The following is an 18,585-nucleotide window of genomic DNA, read 5'->3' as shown; positions in this document are numbered from 1 at the left end:
TTAATTGAAGTACCACCTCAGTATATGTTCTTTTTGTAGTGTGCAGGGATTATTTGTGGGTTTCTACTGCTCCTGAGGTGTGAACAGGGGAACAATGGAGGTGATTACAGCCTGAGCCTGAGGTGTGAACACTGCAGGGGGGGAACAATGCAGAGATTAAAAGGTGTGAACAACACAGGGGATTACATATTTAAACAATACAGCCTGATTACAGCCTGAATCTGAGGTGAGAACCATGCAGGGGGGGCAGTTAATCACAGTACTGATACCACTTAGAGCTTACACAAGAGTAAGCCATCAAAGCAGCCAGACAGGTGGGGGGCCACACAGAGGGGGGTCGCGGGCCGCATGCGGCCCGCGGGCCGCCAGTTGGACAGCACTGCTCTAGATAATCTCTAGTGGTAGCTGAGCTATTATATATATATACATACATAAATATAAAATGTTTATTGGGATGCATCTCTGCAACTTTTTATCTGTTGCTGAATAAATGGCAGTCCACAAAACAATTTCTAAGGGCTCTTACACAAGGATGTTTTTTTTATGTGAATGCCATAAAACACAACATAAAATACACATGATTACAACTAGGCAGAATATAATAGGATTGATTAGCTGATTCGTTTAAGTGCGTTTAAACCTAGGTCTCAAACACACGTAAAAAAAAGCTGGTGTGTAAAGGCTCATACAGATGAGCATTTTGCCCTGCAGTTGCATTCTCCTGCTTTCCACAGGTGCATGTAAGATCCAAACCCAGGTGGAACTCCATCTGTGTTTGGCATTTACATTCGCTTGTGTGAGTACAGCAGGATAGTAAAGGAACAACACAATCTTTTATGCCACAATATATTTGCAAAACACAATTACCAAGCTTTAGGACTATGTATTACAAGATGTTGAATAGTGACAAAGCTGCAATGTTCAGTGAAATCCAGCATTATCCCAACTATGAAATGTTTTAATGCATTTGTTTCCAATTTGTCAAAATGCACACAAGCAATTGTATGTGATTTAAAGCACCAGCAGCAATTTAGACAGAAGCAACTCCCACTCATGGCTGCAGTTACACTGAAATTATAGAAACATGCATGTGAGTAAGAACATAGTGAGTTAGGTTAAAAAAAGACATACGTCCATCAAGTTCAACCATAATGCCTATATATAACCTGCCTAACTTCTAGTTGATCCAGAGGAAGGCAAAAAACCCCATCTGAAGCCACTAATTTGCCGCAGAGGGGAAACAAATTCCTTCCTGACTCCAAGACTTCAAGCGCCTCTTCTCCAGTGTAAACAAACCCAACTTGGCCAGTCTTTCTTCATAACTGAGACTTTCCATACCCTTTACCAGCTTCGTTGTCCAGCTTCTCTGGACCCTCTCTAACTCAATAATGTCCCGTTTGAGCACTGGAGACCAAAACTGAACAGCATATTCTAGATGGGGCCTTACCAGCGCTCTGTAAAGGGGAAAAATAACCCCCTCCTCCCGTGAATCTATACCCCTTTTAATACAGCTCAAAACCTTGTTTGCCCTTGCAGCTGCTGCCTGGCATTGCTTGCTACAGCCAAGTTTATTATCTACAAGGACTCCAAGGTCCTTCTCCATTATGGATTTGCCTAGTGCAATCCCATTAAGGGTATAAGTGGCTTGCATATTTTTACATCCCAGGTGCATGACCTTACATTTATCCACATTAAATCTCATCTGCCACTTAGCTGCCCAGATTGCCAGTTGGTCAAGATCCTGCTGCAAGGATGTCACATCCTGGATAGAATTGACTGGTCTGCAGAGTTTTGTGTCATCTGCAAACACTGATACATTACTCATAATACCCACCCCTAAGTCATTTATGAACAAGTTAAACAAAAGTGTACCCAGTACAGCAGGGGTCCCCAACTGCCGGGCCGCGGACGGTTAGGTACCGCGCCGCAGCGATTCCCACTTGGAACACAAAAAGGCAAAAACTGGCGTGCCACACACAAGAAGGCGTGACTAAATGCACGCAGAGGATCAGAGAAACGTGACATGCGCACTAAGGCGCAAATAAAGCGCGTGCCTTTCCATGTGCAAAAGACTTCACTATGACCAATAGACCTTACTAAGAAACATGACAAACTGCCAAGCATCCAAAATTGCACTTATACACAGCATTTGTGGTTGTAAATTACCGTTTTCATAGGAAAGAGAATTGGAGTAGGGAGGAGGCTGGTTTGCTTCACCAGATCAGCTAGATAGTAATAGTGACCCTAAAAACTAAACTTAAAGGAGAGGGAAAGGCTAATAAAGAGTTAATCTCAAGCTGCAGGCATACATTCAGTTGTCTCAATAGTGCCCTTAAGTCTCCCCATATTTCAATCGTTCAGATGATCAGAAGCCAAACAGGAAGAATAAACGCTAAGCTAGGTAAAGAGGATTCCCATAATGCATCGCTCCTGCACAGACACTAAGACTCCACTTCCCATGGACCCCCTGCACAGTACTGCATGTCGTGCTTGCGTCTAGGGGGAGGAAAGAGATTTGCGCAGGCGCATTAGATTAAGCGGCGCCATGTTGGACTAATTTAAATATCCAACATGGCGGCCGCAAAAGGACATATATAGTGTTTAGTTTACTCCGCAGACAATATACAGGATATAAAGGTAAAAAAATATAGCGATCAGCTACAGAGACATTAGGACTTTGCATTAATGGGGTTGAGATTTGAACCCTTTCCTTTTCCTTTAAAATATGAATATATGTTAAAGGTCATGTAGGTCAGCGTTTTTCAACCACTGTTCCGCGGCACACTAGTGTGTTGAGATGTTGCCTGGTGTGCCGTAGGCAGGGCACCAATGTACTAGGGGGGCACTGCTGCTGGGCACCAATGTACTAGGGGGGCACTGCTCTTGGCACCAATGTACTAGGGGGGCACTGCTGCTGGGCACCAATGTACTAGGGGGGCACTGCTCTTGGCACCAATGTACTAGGGGGGCACTGCTGCTGGGCACAGAGTTAAATTTTTTAACATTTTCTAATGGTGGTGTGCCTCGTGATTTTTTTCATAAAACAAGTGTGCCTTTGCCCAAAAAAGGTTGAAAAACACTGATGTAGGTCATGTTGTTTTTTGCTGATAAGGCTGCTTTTATAAGTAGTTTTTACTTTTTCTTCTCAACCTGTCATTTATAGATTCTAATGCTAACGGACTCCTGATGCACAGCCCCCTCATAGTGGAACATGGGGATCAGATAGATAATGTAACAGCATCTGGCAAATACTTTTATGGCAAAATTATAAATAGCATGCAAAGACAATGTTATAATAGCTGTAAAAAAAAGGTTCATTTCTGGTGCCTAGTGATGCACCAAGTCTGGGATTTGGTTTGGGATTCAGCCAAGAATTGGCTTTTTCAGGAGGACTTGGATCCGGCCAAATCCACGTGCCTGGCCAAACCAAATCTGAATTCTTAAAGGAACAGTAACATCAAAAAATTAAAGTGTTTTAAAGTAGTTAAAATATAATGTGCTGTTGCTATGCAAAAAACTGGTGTTTTTGCTACAGAAAAGCTACTATATAAATAAGCTGCTGTGTAGCCATGGGGGCAGCCATTCAAGCTGGAAAAAAGGAGAAAAGGCACAGGTTACATAGCAGATAACAAATAAACTCTGTAGAATACAATGGCATTTTATCTGTTACCTGCTAAGTAACCTGTGCCTTTTCTCCTTTGAATGGCTGCCCCCGGGGCTACACAGCAGCTTACTTATATAAACTATAGTAGTCTTTCTGAGGCAAACACACCAGTTGTAGCAATGCAGGGTAACAGTACATTATATTGTAATTACTTTTATACACTTTCATTTTTTGGTGTTACTGTTCCTTTAAAATCACATGATTTTTGTCACATAAACACATATGCAAATTAAGATTCAGATTCAGTTCAGTATTTGCCCTAATCTTTCACAAAGGATCCCAAAACTGGATACAGGTGCATCCCAACTGGTGTCAGTATCTCTTTAAGGCCCAGCAATCAGCTCTCCCAGCCCCACCTTGAAAGGCATATGGCTAATAAATCCAACTATCTGATTGTTCATCTATAGCCCTGCAGAACCATGAGTAAATAGTTATTTTGTTAAACTAAAATTAGACGGTAAAAGGAGCCTGCTAATTGATTTCTTACATGAACACATGACTACAATAGCAATTAATATCCTGTAAATGATATGAGTATAAAAGGTGCTTAGTGATGTCATCAGATATAATCGTTGCTCAGTGATGTAATTTGTGACACAAGATTCACTCAAACTTGTTCATTTAAGGTGCCTCTACACCTTCAGATCCGCTCGCTTGGTGATGTCGCCAATTGAGCGGATCTTCTCCCGATATCCCCCACCTTCGGGTGGGCGATATCAGGAGAATCCAGGCTAATTCGGCCCTGGGGCCAAACGATCGTATTATAACAACGGGTATAGGCAAAGTCGGTCCGGGGACAGCATTAACGAGGCGATGCAGTCGCCGATCCGTCTAGATTTTTAAACCTGCCCGATCGATATCTGCCCGATTTCAGGCCAGATATCGGTTGGGCTGGCCCGTCGGTAGTGCCCCTACATGGGCCAATTAGCTGACAAATCAGTCCTTGTTCCCCTGTGCTTACTTTGTGGTCTCTTCACTAGAAGAGCCAAAATCCAGATTTAAAAAACAGGATATCTGATCTTCTATTTCCTGGTAAAAAGCTGCTCCTTCATATATATGTGTATATAATGTTTGTGGATGACACTATAGTGACCGAATTATTGGTCTTTGCATATTATATGTATAATGTACCCCATATGGGATAATGTACCCCTATTGTATAAATGAAGTATATTTTAAGTCACTGAGGAGTTGAAAATATAAAGGCTTTTATACAGGTCATGGAACACGGTCCGATATCGGCAGCTAGAATCGGCCCGTGTATGGGGACCTTTACTCCTTGTTGTAAAATATTAGGATATTAGAAGTCATCTCAGAGTTCCATGACCTGTATAAAAGCCTTTATATTTTCAACTCCTCAGTGACTTAAAATATACTTCATTTATACAATAGGGGTACATTATCCCATATGGGGTACATTATACATATAATATGCAAAGACCAATAATTCGGTCACTATAGTGTCATCCACAAACATTATATACACATATATATGAAGGAGCAGCTTTTTACCAGGAAATAGAAGATCAGATATCCTGTTTTTTAAATCTGGATTTTTCTTCTAGTGAAGAGACCACAAAGTAAGCACAGGGGAACAAGGAGGGGCAGCACTAGAACGGTCACCTTGGAGCTGCACACAGCCCTAAATCACCCCTGTGGCCAGTACCCTCTTCAGTGATGGGCAAATCTGTCTTGTTTCGCTTCGACAAAAAATTTGCGAAACGGCAAAAATTAGCAAAATGCATTGAAGTCAATGGGTGACATTTTTTTTAAAGCCTTTGGGGTCTATGGGCATTTTTTCACTCATCACTACTCTTTACCACTTCAATTTACCACTATCAATTATTAATTTTTTTTGTATGTAATCTGTATGTTCAATGTATACACTCATTTACTGTACAGGGCTGCGGAACATATTGAACAGAACATTGGAAACAATTAATTAAAGGACAAGGAAAGGCTAAGCCACTTGGGGGTGCCAAAATTTTAGGCACCCCCAAGTGACTTAAATCGCCTACCTTGTACCCCGGGCTTATGCCCCCGTTAGAAGAAAACTGCACCAGCCTGGGGTACCCTTAGCGAGCGTTTCCTCCTTCCTGCTTCGTTCTGCCTGCAAATTCCCGGGACCGGCACATGCGCAGTAGAGAGAAAAAACAACTTTATAGTTTAAGTTCAGCTTTTTCACTGTACTGCACATGCACGCGAAGCAGGAACCGATCGCAGCTACCCCGGGCTGGTGCCCCTGTTGGAGAGAACAGCACCAGCCCGGGGTAGTTGCGATTGCTTCCTCCTTCTTGCTTCGTGTGTGCGCGCATGCGCAGTAGAGTGAAAAAGCCGAAGGTAGGCGATTTAAGTCACTTGGGGGTGCCTAACATTTTGGCACCTCCAAGTGACTTACATGACCTACCTTGTACCCCGGGCTGGTGCCCCCGTTAGGAGAAAACAGCACCAGCCCGGGGCACCTGTAGACACCGCTTCCTCCTTCCTTTGCGCGCTGCTGCCGAAATCTGTGGGCCGGCGCATGCGCAGTAGAGTGAAAAGCCGACTTTAATGTTTAAGTTCGGCTTTTCACTCTACTGCGTATGCGCGCGCAAGCGAGGAGGAAGCAGGTAGCGCCGGCAGCTGCCCCGGGCTGGTGCTGTTCTCTCCGTACGGGGGCACCAGCCCGGGGTACAAGGTAAGCGTTCTAAGTCACTTGGGGGTGCCTAACATTTTGGCACCCCCAAGTGACTTAACCTTTCCTTCTCCTTTAAAGAGGTTTTGTGCAAATTTTTGTTTAACTTTTTAATTTTGGCAAGCATTTTATATTTCACTATTGCATCAACTTACTTTTACAAATATGAGCACCAGTTAAAGGCACTACAGAGGGGCAATTTGGTGAGGCACATTTGAATGCAGGCACTTATTTTAAGGTAGAGGTGTTGGCAGTTTTGATATAGGCCTCTTAAACTTCTGTAGTGGTGTGGTGTAGAGGTTGAATGTAGATTTGAATGGGCTGGGCTTTCTTTTCCATACATACAATTTGGTCTGAATAATCACTGCTATGTGTACAGACCCCACTTAATAGCCATTTCAGTGATGAAATTTTGGTGTGAATGAAAGTATGCTCCATCAGAGGACAATACAAAAGCTACATTTCCTAGCCTATCCCTTAACATCAGACGAAAAGGTAATCTACTGATACCGCTCGAAAAGTACACAGACCTTTATCAGTTCCAGAAATGATTGCCCATTTCTACAAATGGCAGTATAATAATTGTAATAATAAATAAAGCCAAGTAGTTAATCAACTCTTTATGCAATTTGATCTTGTATGTATTTGTTGTGTATGGTGGTATATTCAATCAGTTCCTTTAGTGTTCTGCATTTGCTCTTATCTCATGTTTAAAGGTCAGAGTCAGAAGGATTTACTAATCAAATATGAAAGTTCATTCACAATTGTGCAAAGCTGGAGCACTGGAGAAATTCTGTTTCCCCACTTCATGCTACTGAAGTAACTTCCTTGATGCCCTAGTATACCCTTTAAATAGCTCTTGTTGGGGGACTTGCAGGTTTCCCAGGAACCTAGCTGCATCCCTTCAGAGATTTAAGGTTTTATAAGTATAAGTATACTATATAAGTATAAATATAAGTATTTTTATTCATTATAAAAAACAACTTCTGCGATTTCAGGGAAATCACGGCGCCGCGTATGCCATCCCACAGGCGATTTACATTTTCACTGGGGGGATGGCATTTCGGGGAGATTAGGTGCCCACGAACAGGGAGATTTGTGGCGGGCGACTAATCTCCCCGTGTGCCAGAGCCCTAAAGCCAGATAACTGATCGCTTTCACATGAATTACCTACTTCAGAGCCTTTCTATGGTTTATGTAATTGGACAGAGTTCAAACTGATTAACTGATTCAAACTGATTAACTTAACTTATGAACTTATTAATTACATTTTTATTATCTTGTGCAATACAAATATTAATTATTTAGGACACATTACTAAAGAAAGTATTTGTAACTGTACTCACACTAGAAAAATGCCCAATATACACAAGTTAATTGCTAATAAGTTTCTTTGTGTGAATGTGACACTTTCATAAAAACTAACTGTAAGTTCTATGGCTAGTGCCACATGGGGCAGCATCTTGGCCTGAGGAAAATGAGAATCAGCCCTTACATTGTGGCACCAGCGTGCTAACTTGCATGCACCCAGAAGCATTGCCTCCGCCCAGGTGCAGGAAGACACGGCAGACATCGGCTGAAAATGCAAAGTCTTGCATTTTTTGGCTCATATCTGCTGTGTCTACCTGCACCCGGGCGAAAACGGTGCTTCCGGGTGCAGGCAAGTATCTTAATTTTTTGTACTTAAGCTTATTACCTCTTCAAGGGGTGTAATCTGAACTTCACAGGCCTTTGTTTACAACCTGGAATTCCCCTTTCATTTGCTAGTAAATCCATCTAGGGGTACAGAAAAACAGGTCCAGTAGTAATTGATCTTTCATGGTTCTCAATGGGCCCCTCCTCATGGCCACTGAATTTACTAAACCAATGAGTTTTAAAATTTTTGAATGCTTTATTGAACTCCTGTCAAGCAAGGGGTATATTGCCACATTAAATCATATACACTGCAATGCATTTTAGATGGAAACGTAAAAAAAGAAACAAATAATACTTCAGTATGCAATAAAACAACCAACTCTGGGGAAAAAGCAGAAACATCGCCTTTTGATGCTATATACAGTAAGGGAAATAATATACAATTGTATAAACATTCACTTTTAAAAACTTACATCCAGGATCTGTGACCTACATAGTAGTCTAACACAGAAGCAAGAAATGATCTACTACACAGATGTTCTGAAACTGCACCTGAAGAGATGCCCACAGATTTCCTTTTTACCTTTAACCCTTTCATTGCCAGCAGTTTTGGTCAAAGCAGAACTTCTACTGCCAGACAGTTTTTGAACATTTTGCACTGTTTCACTTTAGGGGCCTTTCCTTGGGGGGACTTTTAGTTTACCCAAAAAGCTCTGCTTCAGAAAGCTGCATACTTTAGATTTCGAGGCCACAACTTCCACTAACAAAAGGTTTATCCCAGAAAATAACACATTTCTGGAAAGAACAGATTCTGGGGAATCCAGAGTAAGCACAACTGTCTCTCTACTCCAAACTATCAAGTCACAATACTTTCCTAAAGTTATAGGTTTTTATCAAAATTTGTGAAGTTTTTAAAAAATCGCTTCAAAGCTTCCAGTCTATAGTATATTATTTCCTACAGGTCATGAAGTAACCAAATAAAACACCCTAAATATAAATGCCAGGGGTCCACTGAACAGTTTGATGCCCAATATGTATAGGTTTACCTAAGTATGTAGCATGTAGGGCCCCAATGTGAACATACCCCCATATGATCTATCATTTCTGTCATTTCAGCTCCTGCAAAATCAACACATTACATCATTATATGTGGGATAAAGCTAGTAAAAAGTATGTTCACCCCAGAAAGTACACATTCCCCTGAATTCAAAAAGGGTACCCATGTCTATCTACTCCAAAGTACCAAGCCGCAAAGCTTTCCTAAAGCTGGCAATTTTGATGACATTTCCAAAAATCCCATCAAAGCTTCAGCTTTGCAGCATCTTATCTGCCACATAGCATTAGGCACCAAGATAAAACACCCTAAATTTGAATGCCAGGGGTCCACTGAACAGTATGATGCCCAATATGTATAGGTTTACCTAAATATGTGGCATGTAGGGGCCCCAATGGGAACATACCCCCCATATGATGTGTCATTTCAGAAAATCAACACATTTACATCCTTTATGTGGGATAATGCTACAAAAAAGTACACTCACCCCAGAAAGCCATATATTTTTGGAAAGTACACATTCGCTCGAATCTATAATGGGTACGCATTTCCTTTTACTCCAAAGTACCAAGCCGCAAAGCTTTCCTAAGTTTGCCGATTTTTAAGATATTTCAGAATGTTTGCCGCATTTATCTCACACAATTTCTTGTGTACAATGGCAAATCACCCCAAATAGGAACACCAGAGGTCTAATGAACAGTTTGATGCCCAATATGCATAGATATACCAAAGTCTGTGGTATGTACTGACCCCAAAATGAAAATAGTGCATATAGATTTCTCGCCTGCCAACTCAGCTTTTGCACATAGAGCCCCCTGTCAGCGTATTATGTGCCGTAACCCCCCTAACTATACAGAGACCCCCCAGAAAACCATATATTTTTGGAAAGTACACATTCTGATGAATTCAAAATAGGTAAATTCAAAATAGGTAAAGTTATTTTTGTACACCAACGTTACACCTGGCAAAGCTATGCTAAAAACAGATCAGGAACACTTATACACGGATAAAAATGCAATAAAACCACAAAAATTGTGCAAATCAGTGAAACAACAAAATAAGTCACACAACAGTGTAATTAGTGGTCAGGACAGAACAGTTTTTAGGGAAAATAAACTAAAAACGAGTGGTAAAATGGAACAAACAAACAAAAAAAATAATACAAAAAAAAAGTTTGTGTATATACGTGTGTTCATATGTAGCGTGACAGTATTCAAGTGTGTATATGAGTGTATATAAGTGTATATGAGTGTGCAAAATGAAAAAAAAAACAAAAAAATTCTAAATTGTGTGCTGTATGTAGGTATAAATGTATGTAAGTGTTTGTAAGTGTGTAAATGCAAAAAATAAAAACACACTTACCTGTCCAGAAGCAGGGATCACATGGCTGGTTGTCCTGCTGCAGTCCTGGTCAGTGGGCTGGCGCTTGGGGGGAAACAGGAAGCGGGGAGCAAGCAGCAGATGCGATGCGATTGCTTCTGCTGCTTAGAGGTCGGTCCTGCGACGATTGCGTCACAGGACCGGCATGACAGCCCCCTTGGCTCGTTGCCCAGGGGGCTGTCATCGCTAAAAACTCTCTGCAGAACCGGAGAAGAGGTTTTTAATGTATATCGTGATTGGCAACATTAACTGTAAACAAAACTACAGGCACCATTTATGACCCCATGATAAAAAGATGTCAAGATTTGCAGCATTAACTGTAAATAAAACCACAGGCACCATTTATGACCCCATAATAACAGAGGTTATTGGGATATTGGGTGTTATCCCAAATAACACCTAGGGCCTGATTCACTAAAATTTATCGCACGCTTTTTTGCGTTAAATTAGTCGCAATAATTAGTGTGCGATTCACCATAGTATTATCGCGTGCGTTAAGTCGCCATTTTTTCATGCGGTACTTTTCTCACTAGTTTTAACGCATGCGTTAATTTTTGCGCTTAAAAGAATACGATCGCATGATTCACAATCACTTAGGCGCGCTAAATATCGCACTGGTCTATGCGAAAATTAACACCTACTACATTCAGGCGAAAAATTATAGAAAAGTACAGTAAATTAGTTTTTGGCAATAAAATATGGACTAACAGTGTTATTTATTCAAGTATGTGTCTTTTTACTAAATTTTACTAAAGTCTTGGCATGTATGGAATTTCGCTACTAATATACAGTACTATAGCGGTAAATATTTAATCGCCATAATATACAGTACTATAGCGGTAAATATTTAGTCGCGATAATATACAGTACTATAGCAGTAAATCTTTAGTCGCGATAATATACAGTACTGTAGCGGTAAATATTTAGTCGCACAAAATACATTACTAGGTATATTTTGGCGATTTCTTTGTCACGACTTTGTAATCTCACGGACATTTTGTAGCGATTTTGTAATCTCGTGACATGTGCGACTTGGGGTCATTTTGTGTCATTGAGCCTGCTGTCACCAAACTGAGAGCATCATGCCTGGGGTTTCAGAGCTGCTACCAGGGGAGAGGCGCTATATTGCGACATTTTTCCTGCGCTCAGGATATGACAACCCGCCGCTGGGGCCCTTAGGGGTCCACGAGAGGAAGAGGGCAATCCTGCGCGAGCTCCAAGCTGGTTTGCTCGCCGGGTTTGCCCTTGATGTGGACCTCCGCCTGCTCCAGCGCATATGGTCGGACCTGAAGCGCAGGAATTCTGATCTGATTGCTGAAATAGCAGAAGGTAATTACTGTACTTTACTGTACTCTATTTTCAAATACATATGCATAAATAAGTTTAAAGCAGGGGGGAAGCAGCAGGGAGTGGCCCATAGTGTGAGTAATTTGGGGAAGGGCCACGAATGATTTAGGGGGCCCTGGCTAACAATGTCTGTGTGTCCTTTGTATTGATGTGAGGGTTCACAGGGGGAGGGGCCAGTGGGGGCGTGGGAGGAGGGGGGTACAAAAAATGTTGTTGTGAGGGGCCCCGTTATTTATGATGGTGTATGAATGTATATATATATATATGTATAATATATTACACAAAATAACATCTTGCAATACTATCTCACAGAACTTCATCTGGCGCCTCATCCCCAGGCACAACCCCAGGCCCTCCAGGCTCCTGTGGCCCCGAGGCCCACCAGGCTCCACCGGCCCCACAAGCAGCGGCCCCCGAGGCCCGACCTCCAGCGGCCCCAGAGCCCCAGCAGCGGCCCCACCAGCAGAGGCCCCCGAGGCCCCCGGACACTCCCCCCCTTCCTTCCTCCCCCAGTTTCCCCCCAGGCCCTTGAGTTCTCCCCCCAGGCCCCGGACTCCCCCCAGGCCAAGCGCTGGGCACCAGGTTCTCCTGCACACGAGGGACCCTTAGTGCAGGAGGACCTGGCCAACATCAAGGCCGAGCTGGCCCAGTTCCGGGGGGAAATAGCCGAACTCAGGAGGGACATACGAGAACTCAAGGGCAGCAAGCCCTAAGTTTTTTCTTTCCCAGTTTTTTCCCTTAATTGTTAAAATATAAGATTTTATTTTTCTACTTTTGAACTGGGTAATGTCTAATTATTTTTCCTTCCTTGATATGGTATTCTATACTTTCATGTAGTTTCTCCTACACTCTTACATTTATCAGTAACAGCATCAATATGCTATATGGGTTAAATGTTTGCAAATATTCTGCCAACAATTTTGTCTTTAGCCCATTTTGCTGAATAGTAAAACTTGCGTTAATTAGTACGTAGCGTATTTTCTGGCGAGTGTGATAACTGCCAATCCAATGTTTTGTTGCCAGAATAATTGCAATATTATATTTGTTCCCGTTTAATAAAGTGCCCATAAAATATTTGCCATTTATTCTGTGTCTAGAATCCCCCACTTAATTTAAGCCACAAACGGACCCCTAAGTATTTGGCTAAATATTCTTAAATGCCCCCCCATTTTATTATCTCTAGCACTTCTTTTTTTTCTTACTTAATTTTTATTGTTTTTTGGGGGGTTTTTTTGCAAATAAACATTTATACAGCACCTCTCTAGCACTCTGTGCTCTCCCAGGGCAAAATGTCGCCAGTTTTATGCTGCCGATTGTCGCGTGCGTAATGTTGCGACAATTAGCGCTTGCGATAAATAGTGTGCATGCGAAAAATACCGTGCACGCTATTTATTGCGACAAAAATATCGCATGAAATACCGCGCGTAAAATAGCGCAAGTATGCTTATAGTGAATTGTGCGAAAAGTCGTGAAAATTAAGACGCCGTTTTATCACACTTTAGTGAATCGGCCCCCTAGTCTTCAATGTAAGGAGCTCCTATCTAATGTCTTTACACTGTACCTTTCATTCAGGTAGTTCATCCCATAATAAGTGAGATTAATGAGATTCTGCAGTCACATAACTTGCCACAAAAAAGAAAAGCCTTCCAAATATGGCATAATGTAGTACAAGACACATGGCCTGTGAAGTTGTGGCTGATGCCACACATAGCATATTTCAACATTAGTTCAATGAACATAGCTTGTGCAGACTTTTTCCATTATTTTAATTAAAAAATATGTATGGTTGGTGTTAATTTTTGCACAAAGCAGGGGAAAATCTGAAATTATAATAAAAGTTACAATCTAATTCCTGTTTGTATTTGCACAAAACAATGTATATGTATCAAAACAAAGTACCTGTACCAGTTCTCCGTCCCTCAGGTACTGCCTGTTAGGCGTTGAGATAAGGAGCAGCTAATTATAAAGAGGTCTTCTTGGTGTTTTTAAAACTACTAAAAACTTTAATTAATGCAATGTAACCAGTGCACAGCTGTACCTTACAAGTTTTTTTGTACAAAATATGCTAGATTAATAACTGGTCTTGTTTTTCCAAATGTGATATTGTTTGCTGTTGTCAGTCATATGAACAACATGTTTTATGGTTGGGTAACCTCTTCTCCGAAAAACCCCAGGTCCTAAGCATTTCAGACAATAGATCCCATATTTGTATTGGAAAGTTGCTTGGAATTACATTTTCTATCATTATGCATTAAATAGTTTTAGACAGAGATTCCCTTGAAGTACCATGTCAAATTTCAAATATATTGCTAAGACTGCATTGCCTCTATATAGAGTAATACTAATCAAATACATTCATAAAAATAATTTAATTGGAGCAGTGCATAAGAAAATCATCCTGGCTGTTATTGCTTTCCTGGATCCTGTATATTATTTTATGCAATCTATAGTGTCTTATCAAAGAGCTTGGATTATATATATTATACTTGCAAGTTAGCTTTTTCACAGGAGTGAGCTTGTTCCCTATTTAAAAATGCTATCACATCAGTTTAACACCAAGAATGTTATTTTACTGCACTAAAGCCACTTTACTAATAATAAAATAGCAAATTGTCTTTATTTTCTCCATTGCACCTATAATTTAACAGTATGCAGTAAATAATAGGCACAAAGGGATGCAAACATAAAACATTTTCCAACTTTTGTTATTTTACTGCTTTTTGAATTTCTATTAAAGTACAAAACTGAAAATCCCCTGTTTTAGTAATGTTTGCTATTTTACTGCTTGGCTGGGTGGATGCAGCAATGTTTAAGTCCTCTGCCTTTTCAGTCCCTACATTTTTTCAAATTGAAAACATACTACACCATCTGAATTTGGAATATCCTGACAATGGCAACGTCAATGGTATGCCCTCTCCAACCCCCCCCCCCCACACCTACCCTTCAAATTACCAGTCCACACATTAGTTGGTTGAAAAGGCCACAGCCCATTTATTCACCACCCATGATAACCATGACATCATTCAGCTGGTAAGTTAAAATGGTGCCCGCTCTTTTAGTCCCTCCTCCACTAACGGCTAACCCTCACTCCCCTCGGCCAATCAGGTTATCACTGCTTTCCCCCCACTCCACCACCTACTCTTTTCCCAGGCTTTTCCTGGCATTGTCATGGCCCCTCCCTTCGACCGTTCCTTTCTCAGTATTGGGCATCTATATGGTTCTGGTGTTACCCAAACTTATCTTTCCAATTCTAGTCCCTTCTGTATTTTAGATTGTTCTAACAGTATTTAAAATAAAGTATTCTAAAACTGAGCATGGCAAGGATGCCACCTCCTGGATAGAATTAAGCTGCAGAGTTTTGTGTCACTTGCAAACGCTGATACATTACTTAATATACCCTCCCCTAAGTCATTAATGAACAAGTTAAATAAAAGTGGACCCAGTACAGAACCCTGAGGGACCCCACTAAGAACCTTACTCCATGTAGAGAATGTACCATTAACAACCACCCTCTGTACCCGATCCTGTAGCCAGTTTTCTATCCATGTGCAAACGACTTCACTTAGACCAATAGACCTTAGCTTAGAAAGCAGTTGTTTTTGGGGCACTATATCAAATGCTTTGGCAAAATCCAAATAGATCACATCTACTGCAACCTCACTGTCCATCTTACTAAACTTATAATAAAAGGCAATCAGATTTCTCTGACCTACACTTTATAAAGCCATGCTGGTTACTGCTCATAATGTAATTCCCCAGAACATAATTTTAAATGCAATCCCTTAACAAGCATTCAAAAAACTTGCTCACCACACATGTGAAACTTACTGGCCTGTAATTGCCAGGCTGAGATCCCTTTTTAAATATAGGAATAACATCAGCGTAAATAATAATAAATATTTGATAAAATGTGTTTCTGACAGAAGACAGTGAATATGAGGCTTCTTAAAAAGTGGCCTTATATATATATATATATATATATATATATATATATATTCATATATCGAAGAATCGAATGTGATTAAAGAGTATTTTTTACCACACTTTGGGTAGGACCAGAAATGTTGTCCCTGATACAGTATTTGGTAACACATCCAGAAGAGGGCACTCTAACACAAGCAGAAGATTACTCAAAGCAAATTAGAGCATTCTTAACATGATAGCTGACATCATGGGCCAGATTTCCATAAGAAAAGAATATTTTAAGGGCTTATCACGTGTAAACTTATGGGCAAGATTTAATTTGAGGAGAGAAACTTTTCTACTAATTCAGTTTCAGTTTTTCCCATAAAGTCTTCATGTGATAAACAGTGAGCTAAGTTTTTCACATTGAAATGTTTCTGGCTCTATAGGAAAATCTGGAACTGAATTAGGAGTTAAATTTTTCTCATCAAATTGAATCTAGCCCTATATAAACCGTTGCAGTCAAAGAACTTGAGCTATACCTAACATACCTAATATAACAAAATTGTTTCTTAAACACTATACAGATTATTTAAGAAAACCCCAATCGTGCGTGGTCATTCAAAAGCTCTTGCATCCAGGGTCTTGCTGCCGGCTGCTTGTTGTTTGCACTTGCTCCTGATTTTTGGGAACTCATTTATGGGGCACTATGCTATCCTGGGTAGATTACTTTACATCTGAAAGCTCAGATGCAAACGGTAGAGCGATCCCTCATTAGTAGTAGCCACAGTTACATTTTTGCAACTCAGATATTTTTTAAAACTTCCCTAACGAGTTTATAACACACATTTGTTTCAGCTTATCTAAAACACTGTTCCTTTTTCCTGTTTGTGTTTTTATGCGATTTGACTATATATCTTGTCTCAAGCTTATTTCAGCACTGGTATGATTAACACAGCTGGCAATCTTCCAGTAGTCACAGAAGGTGGGGGCACAGTTTAGTTTGTCTGTAATAAGAAGAGTCCTTTCCACTGTGTCAGCTGTTTGTTAGAAAGTGTCCATTAAAGGCTACTCATAAATAATAATGGGAACAACGAAGTGTGTTAAGTGAGTTACTGTTTTTGTTGCAGATATATTCCTTTATCTGGATACAGTCTGTATAAAGTTTCCCTTGCTTACACAAGGCAAGGTATTAGTTGCCAGTTTGAATGAACAATGGTAACGCTAGCAAGTGTATTATTTCATTTGTCTATAATGTATAGTGTTGTCCCAAATTAGCTAGTGTTGACAGTGTCCAAGCATTAACTGGACACAGATAAAAGTCCAAAGATAATGTACTTTGTGGTGTAATGTACAGTAAGTTACACTGGTTCAGTGTATCTTCTTTCATTAGTGCAGATGTGGGTACAATTGAATTGCGTGCCATTTCTGAAACCTTTGATTCCCTGAAGTTGTTGGACTACAAATATGTTTTCATTCTTGATTATAAAGTGGTGTTTGAGATTTTGTGAACCCTTTTGAATTTTCAATATTTGACATGATTATATTTTAACATGATTTATTTTCACTTGCTAAAACTTGTTGATGAAAATCCAATGACACAAATGAGTCAAAAACATAATACTTGCTCATTTATTTAGGAAAATAATTTAAAATTACATATTTGTATGTGAACCTGTAAGATTCTCAGTTCATTTGAAGAAGTCACTGATATAATAATCATGTAGGATCTGCATTATTTAAATAAAAGAAACCTGGGTCTTGTCTATCTAAGTCTTATCTTATCAACAGGGGTTTGTGGATGCACATCATGGCTCGAACAGAGGAAATTTCTACCTACCTTTGAAAAACAAAGTAGGGTTTGTAAGGATAGTCCACCATCAAGAGAACATTGGATAAAATTCAGTGCATTAAATAAGGGTAGGCAGAAGGGACATGTGCCTAGGGTGAAAAGTTTGGGGGTGCTGGGCATACCACTTCTACTTTTTCATAGTTCAGGTTCCTGAAAGTGAGTAGGATGCGTGTTCGCCAAGAGCACCACCCCCACCTCCTCTCTGTTTGTCAATGTGTATGCCACTGCACATGTGCGCAGGGGGGATACTATTAGCAGCTTGGCTAATGCGCATCCCCTGCTTGGGACAGCACTGATAACAACAGTATGGTTGGCAGGGCTGTAAGTAGAATATTCTTACTATGCAGAAAAAACTTGGTGGCTTGTCTAAAGTTTTGATAAATCAGAAGGCTCTTGGAAGAATATTCTGTGGTCAGATTAGATCTTAATTTAATTTTTTGGTTAATGAAAAGTGTTATGTTTGTTAAATGACAAAAACTGCGTTCTAGCATGAAAACCTTATCCTATCTGTGAAATATATATATTTGCCCCATCTCAAACTACGAAAGAAAGATTAAAGCAGAAGTAAGTTGATATTTTGGAATGGCAAAGTCCTTAAATGAATTCTACAGAAAATGTTGCAGAAGAACTTTAAGTAAGCACTCATGCCAACATCCACAAGTTGAAGATGTTCTGTAAGGAGGAGTAAACAGTTACTGGAAATATTTATTTGCAGTTACTGCTCCAGAGGCACATCAGTAACTATAAGCCAAATTTCAACACAGAAATATGTAACTTTGGATAATTTTCCTTAATAAATAAATGAACAACTATAATTGTTTTACATTTGTTAAGTTATGTTCTCACTTTAATCTTTGGACTTGAGACAGATCATGCTTTAGGTCATATTTATTCAGAAATATTGACAATTTAAAAGGGTTCACAAAATTTCAAGCACTACTTCATGCTGAAGATTGCTGTGAATTGCAGTATGGCAACATTTGGGACTCAAGGAAACAGGGCTATAGCCCAGCAATAAGTTAAAAAAAAACAACATGAGCTAGTAAGGGATTACTGCACATATGTTGTATGGTGTT

At 40.2% G+C, this 18,585-nt stretch overlaps 1 protein-coding gene across 2 annotated transcripts in view; it reads right to left on the bottom strand.

Annotated features, from left to right (window-relative positions):
* ncoa7 (nuclear receptor coactivator 7) overlaps nucleotides 1-18,585 on the bottom strand; it is an 81,841-nt gene that overhangs the window by 31,042 nt on the left and 32,214 nt on the right. The gene's annotated exons all lie outside the window — the stretch shown is intronic.

Source organism: Xenopus tropicalis, chromosome 5 (assembly GCF_000004195.4).
Source record: "Xenopus tropicalis strain Nigerian chromosome 5, UCB_Xtro_10.0, whole genome shotgun sequence".
NCBI classification, from domain to species: domain Eukaryota; kingdom Metazoa; phylum Chordata; class Amphibia; order Anura; family Pipidae; genus Xenopus; species Xenopus tropicalis.
Note: the sequence above shows the minus strand (reverse complement) of the source record. Positions and strands in the feature narration are given on the sequence as shown.